The following is a 7335-nucleotide window of genomic DNA, read 5'->3' as shown; positions in this document are numbered from 1 at the left end:
TGGAAAAGTTTCTGTCGCTCCAAATTTTCCCCTAGACATGACATTTTCAGACTTTTAAAATATTTTCCTCTCTGCTGGGGTAAGGAAGTCACATTTGTTTTTTTTTTTCCTGGATGTGGAAAGACAAAGATGGAAGTGAAGGGTGTCACATTTTTGTCTTTATCTGTAGGCTTTCGAATATTAAGGACATACAGCATATGTGCACACACACACACACACACACACACGTAGTACTTTTTACTATTTACATTTGTGTTTCTTTTGTGAAATGAAATCCATATTCCTCTCTTTCATCCATTTGTCTATTGAGTTCTTTCTTTTTTTCCTATCGATTCATTGAAGTTTACCATATATTAATAATACTAACCCTTTTTTGGTCGTATGTGTTGTCAATACCTTTTCAGTGTATATTTTCGTAGTCCTTGGACTGTCACTTTTGTGATGTATTTTGATACACAGGTGTTCCTCATTTGAATGTGAGTGAATACGTCGGTGTTTTTTCCTTTGTTATTTATACTTTCTCTGCATCGTGTTAAAGAATCTTCTCCAAGGCCTTAGCACAGAAAATGTTCTCTAGTTTATTTTGAGCATTTTACATTTTTTTTGTCACGATCTATTGCTGTAAAACAATACTCTCACAAACATAATGGCTTAAGACAACACATTTTCATCTCACAGTTTTGTGGGTCAGGAATCCAGGCGTGGCTTTACTGGGTCAGGAATCCAGGAATCGGGGTTTTTCACAAAGCTGCCATCCAGGGGGGGCTGCCTAGGACTGGGCTCTCATCCGAGGCTCACCTGAGCTCCTGTGCTTCTGAGCAAGAGTCAGACTAAAAGCCTCAGTTCTTTTCTGCCTGTTGGCCGGAGCCCATCCTCAATCATGTGCCAGATGGAGTTATCCATATGTGAGTTCACCTCAGGAAGGACAGGATGAGACAGAATTAATAGGAAAAGTGCTAGCAATGTAGCCTCATCAAACAAGAAACACCTAATCAGTTGTGGTTAGAAGCAAGTCGCAGGCCCCACCCACAGCCAAAGGAAAGGGATTGCACGGAATGTGGACACCAGGAGTTGTGATAATTGGGCTCCATTTTAGAGTCCATTTGTCACAGATTTTGTCTTATTGCAAGAATTTTTTTTTTTTTTTTACCCTGTGTAAATAATCTGCTGTCCCAGATGGAAAAGATTGAATAACCTTTTCTTTCCCACCAACTTTCGATGCCCCTCTGCCACATACCGGGTCCTTGTGTTTTGTGTGAGTCCATATCTGAGCTCTCTTCTTTGTTCTGCTGGCAAATTTGATTACGCCAATGATAATACCACACTGTCTTAATTACTGTTGTCTTTTTGTTAGCCTTGAAGTCTGGCAAGACAAGTCTTTTTATTCTCTTTCCCCTCCATGTGCATTTTAGAATTAACTCGCACAGTTCCTCAAAGCAAACAAACAAAGAACAATACACGTTAATTGTCAGTGCGTTATGTCAATATTGGAGAATTCACCTCTGTATGTTAATTAGTCTCTTTCCGGAGCATGATATTTCTCCTTTATATAATACATTTGTTAATCTTTTGATAGATTTAAGTCTGAGCACTTTATATATTATTATTAGAGCGGGTGATATTTATATTTTAATTATAAATTCTAACTGAGGCCAGTATATAGAAAAGCAGTTGATTTTTGTGTATTTATATTGTATCAGGGAACTTATCAAATCCTCCTATTAATTGTTATTAACCTGTTAATTGTATTTACATAGGAGGTTGTATAATGTGTAACTGAGAATTATATTCCCTTCCTTCTAATCTTATGACTTTTTAATGTCCTTACTGCACATGTTAGGGCCTCCTAGAAAATATCGAATGGATTTAGTAGTGAGTGTTCTTGTACTGTTCTAATGTCAATGGAGTGCTTTTACAGTTCACCACTGAGCAAATGGATGCTGTGTGTCTTCCAGTAGATTCACCTTATCACTATGTGGTATTCCCTTCTGTTCCTGGTTTGAGAAACGACTTTTTATCACTAATGCCTGATGAGAGTTATTCAATGCTTTCTCACCATTTATTGTGATAGCCACATGTTATTTTGCCTTTATCTTTTAATGTAGGACACATATGTGAACATGTTTTTTGTTTTTTTGTTTCCTTTTGAGATTAAACCACACTTGACTTGATGGAATAAAACCAGCCTAGGAATGATTCATTTTATTTCTATATGTTGCTGAATTGAGTTGGATAATATTGAATTTAAGATGTTGACATCAACACTTGTAATTGTGATTTCCTTATAGTGTACTTGTCTAACTTTGAAGTCAACTTACTTGTCACAGAAAATAAATTGAGGATGTTCTATTTTTATATTCTCCAGAAGAGTTTGCATAAGATTCAAATGATCTAATACTAAGCATATTTGTTAAAACTCATTTGTAAAACCAACTGGTCATTGTGCTTTCTTTCTAGAAACATTTTAGCTATGTATACAATTGTATTTGATGTTATTGGCTTATTCTATTTAGGTCATGTGTTTATTTTAAAGCCTATTTTGGACAAAAGACTTTGTCCTTTTCTTTTAAACCTTCACATGTATTGACCTAAATTTGCTCAAAATGTATTCTACTGCTTCTCTCTAATCATCCACCCCTCACACAAATTTTTCCCATGCTTAGTGCATGTTCCTTGATCAGGATTTTCCTTTCATAAAAGTCTTTTAAAAGACTAACTTTTGGGGGCGCCTGGGTGGCTCAGTCGGTTAAGTGGCCGACTTCGGCCCAGGTCATGATCTCGCGGTCTGTGAGTTCGAGCCCCGCGTCGGGCTCTTGCTGACAGCTCAGAGCCTGGAGCCTGTTTCAGATTCTGTGTCTCCCTCTTTCTGGCCCTCCCCTGTTCATGCTTTGTCTCTCTCTGTCTCAAAAATAAATAAACGTTAAAAAAGATTAAAAAAAAAAAGACTAACTTTTGGTTGTTATTGTTCTTCTATTTTCTGTTTATTTGATATTGTATATTGGCTTTTGATTTACATATTTCCTTTATCCTATTTTATTTTTTTTTTCTCTAATTTGCTGTTGTTGTGTTTTGTATCTTTAATCGTACAGCCTGTTATTTTTTGGTCAATGCCCACCACCCAGAAACCGTCAGGAGCAAACAAGATTTCGTGTTTATTACAGTAAAAAGGATAGAAATAGTGTTACTTGGCTCTAAATTAGCTGCTGTCAGGAAATAGAGTAATTCTATGATTGGGTATCTGGAGAAATCTTATCTAGTAGAAGGGAAAATTAGAGAGAGGCTAAATCTGTAATTGATAAAGGAGTGGCCATCACCCCTATACGATGAGAGGGATGCGTGTAGGATTCCGTGGCTGGAAAATATTCGTGTTTTTTTCTGTGTCCAGACACAGTTGTGGAGCTGTCCTGTTTTTGTCTTGACCCATCGTAGTCACAACGTTGCTTTGTTCTTTGAAATGATCTATGGTCAACAGGAGGACACCGCACCTCACTGATGGCAACGGGCCAACTTCTGGATGTCAGGAGGTGTTGTTGTTTTGTTTTTTATGCTCATTTAAAAATATTTATTCTTTTTATTATGTTAATTTAAGGCCACCAAGTTAACTGTAAAATCATATTCATCGTATGCACGCAGTTTAATATGTAGTTTCCCCCTTATGCCCTCTAAGTATTTTCTGAATTCCAGTGTGATCTCTTATATGACCATGAGTATTCCTGTATTTACAGGACTTCTCTAAGTTATATCTTGCTGTCAGTTTTTATCTTCTGTATGTTGAAGTCAGAAACTAAAGCTGCGAGCTATATGGCGGCAATTTTGTCAAACGTAAGGCCCTCTGGATGGATATGGGCTGGCGTCTGGGACATGTTTATAAATGCTCTGTGTGTTGTATAAACAGTGGATACTCTTCACTTGTTGGGTATGAGGTTCTGAAAATCTGCTGGCTCTAGCCTGATAATTCCCTTATTCAAAACATGTGTATCCATATGAGTTTTTCCTAATCCTTCAATTCCTGTAAAAGCTTTATGTCATTAAAGGGATATATGCATGTTATATACAGTACTTGTTGTAAATTTCATGAATAGAGCCTTCATGTAGTGACTGTCTTTTTTTGAGCATCGCTTTTGGCCAAACAATTTTTTTCGCTGATGGTAGATAACAAACTTCTTCTCAAAGTATTATCCTATCATGTAATTTTCGCCTTGATGTTTTAAAACATTTTTGGCCTCATGTTTTCAAAATACATTGTAAACAGATTATAATTTATTTATTTGGAGAGAGAGAGAGAGAGAGAGCAGGGGAGGGGCAGAGAGAGAGAGAAACAGAGAGAGAATCCTAAGCAGGCTCCTCACTGTTAGTGCAGAGCTCAAAGTGGGGATCAGCCTCACCACCCGTGAGATCGTGACCTGAGCCAAAATCAGGAGTCCAAAGCTTAACTGACGGAGCCACCCAGGTGCCCCTTCATTTTCTTCCTTCTTAAATTATTTTGAAAATTTTTTCCTTCCCTCCTTTTTACTGGTTTAGAAGCAATGCATCTTATTTGTATTATTTTGAGGCTTATAGAAAAATGAAAAGTAAATATTACTCTTTTCCATACCCAACATTTATTTACACTTATCGATGTATTTGCTTTTTTTGTTCTTCCTTTCTATTCCATCAAGCTGTCAAAGGTTTCTTTGTGTCTATGTTTTTTTTTTCTATTTAAGTTTACCTTAATATTTTCCCAATTTCTGTTGGCCTAAAATTTGTCTCTTTTTGACACTAACTCTTGTAAGTTTGCTGTGCGTACAGTCCTAGGTGAACAGCACTTGGAACCCATGATACCAGTTATCTGCAGCTCCTTCTGGTTTCTTTGTGAAATAGGTATCGATATCGATGGCTGAGAATGCATGGGGGGGAAAGTATTGGAGGCTGGAGGTGAGAGAAGAAGCCATAGAATAGTCATCCAGGAGATCAGAGGGTAAAGAGAGTGGGGGGTGGGCAGGGTTGCAATATCGTCGGTAGCCCTCAGGACCCCTGTGGTGGGAATGACTCTGCATTTAGACACATAGTTTCTCCCAGCCTTGTTCAGCTGCACCCCTGCAAGTGTGGAAAACACTGGAAAACTGGATTGACCAAAATGTGGCCTTTGCACCGTGAGGTGACACGATAAAAGAATGTGAGGTGAGGTTGTGTGCAAGGGATAGATTGTAGGGAGAGAGGCTTAGGGGGATATGAGACTTAGGAGACAACATTATAGAGGACCCTAGGTTCTGGTGGTGCCATAGACTTTTGTCAGGGACCCACTCACCGTAAGGTAAGAAGCAAGGCTTTAAGAGATAGATCTTTGGAACCGAGATTCTTGAGACATTGAAATTACTGCTTATAGTAAAATCTAAGGTATCTTCCAACCAGGTGGGAGGAGACCAGAAGAAAGCATGGGCAACAGTTGAATCAAGTTCAAAAGAAGAAACACCCTCTGGGGTCAGCCGACTTAGAGTGGCGACAAGAGAGGAAAAGGCATGTGCCTTGGGGTTGTGGAGGATGTGGAGGCTTTGACTGGCTGAGGTCCTGAGATATCGGGAGCCGGAGAAAGGTTGGAAATAGTTCTGAACAATGTCGCTTGCTTTTAGAGTGTAGCCAAGAGGGGTGATTTCATTGTCTTGGTATTTGGGGAGTGAGCAGCAGTTCATAACGGGCATAATGAGGTTGACTGCATGAGATCGATTATACTGGTCTCAAGGCAGGTGATGGTAAGGAAGCTATGAGGTAGAAGGCTGGGGAGATTCTGGCTGTAGATAACAGAAAATGGGCTTACGACGCACATCTTTCTTTTTCTCCTGTGGAAGAAAGGTCCATAGAGAATCCAACAGCCGGTGAATGCAACCCTGAGGTAATAAGGGACACAGTTTCTTCCGCTCGTAGCATGCCAGTTCACCATCCTTAGTGGGTGCATGACGTTTCCAAGATGGTGTCATGAGCCACGAAGGCCAGGAGAGCTCAGTTCAGAAATGAGGGGCCTTCCATCCAACGCCTTCCACTTTTACGAGCTATAATTTTGGTAGAAAATACAAATTTCTGGAATTACTTGAGAACACTTAGAAACATATCCGTGCAGAGGCTTTCACATCCCAGATTCTTTTTCCCTCGGCCTGGAATGGTTCAAGGTATCTGTATTGAAAAAATGTTCTCCCTCCAGGGGATTTCATTGGGTAGCCCAGACTGAGATCTACTGTATTAAGCAGACAATCACCATTATAATTACAGTAGTTTCTTGTTTATTTTATATATTTTATTTTCTAAACTCAACACAAACACTGAATTAGTGAATATGGCCCCATTGCTCCTACGGGAAAATACAAGTTGATTTATGTTCCTTTGGTCTTCTGGTCCCTATGTTTTTACTAACCAATCAATCCATAACCTTGTGTTATGTGTATTTCTGTTTAAAGATACCTTATTTAATACACATCAATAATTCATTATCAACATTGAAGTCACAGTCAACAGTTCTATAACAAAGTTTATCTGAACTCTCTCTGAGAGGTACAACGCAGCCTTTTTGTGTCTCGAAACACGAGAGGGCACTTCTTTCACTATTCTTTAAAGATCACCAACCCACAGCCCCACAGATGTGAAAACTATGTCATGAAACTGACCCTGAAGAGCACACTTGTTTACAGTAAGGGAGCTGAAACAAGGCAGAACCCCCCCCACCTCCACCTTGTTGAACCTCCACTGGGCACACTTGAGGCAGGAAACTCGGATTTCTTGCCACTCTGTGCATATCTGCAAATGACATGTGTCATGATCATTAATTGGGGAGAGGGGTAACAAGTAAGTTTCAAGAGAGGCAAGTTTGCAAAGACCGAATCTGCAAATACCGAGGATCACCTGTATCTCAATTCCCTTTCTCCTTCTCATCTGACTCTGATACTTCAGGGATCTCTGCCCTGAACGATAGCTTCCACGGCCACCCCACTTCTGTTCTACCTGATGCTGTCTGTCCCACCTTTACATATCAGAGTTTTTCTGCCTGGTTCTGTCTTTCTATAATTTATGAAAAATATTTGTCTTTATCTCACCCTTGCCCTCATTTTCAGCACCTTTTAAGAGTGATATTCCTTATTCTTAACAAAGTATGATCACAGAGGAGGAGTTCTGATAAAACAGAATACATTTTTTAAAGAAAGTTTTGGGAACAGAAAAATTTAAAGAACACCCACGGATATATATCTGGAGACAGCTGCTATTAACATTTAACTGTGTCCTTATACTTTCAGGTTTATAAAGGTAAAGTGATCTGAACTGGGATCAAACTGGAATTCGATTTTCAATTAATAAAGGTAAAGGTAGACC

The sequence above is a fragment of the Felis catus genome, chromosome D3, assembly GCF_018350175.1.
Source record: "Felis catus isolate Fca126 chromosome D3, F.catus_Fca126_mat1.0, whole genome shotgun sequence".
Classification (NCBI taxonomy): Eukaryota; Metazoa; Chordata; class Mammalia; order Carnivora; family Felidae; genus Felis; species Felis catus.
Note: the sequence above shows the minus strand (reverse complement) of the source record.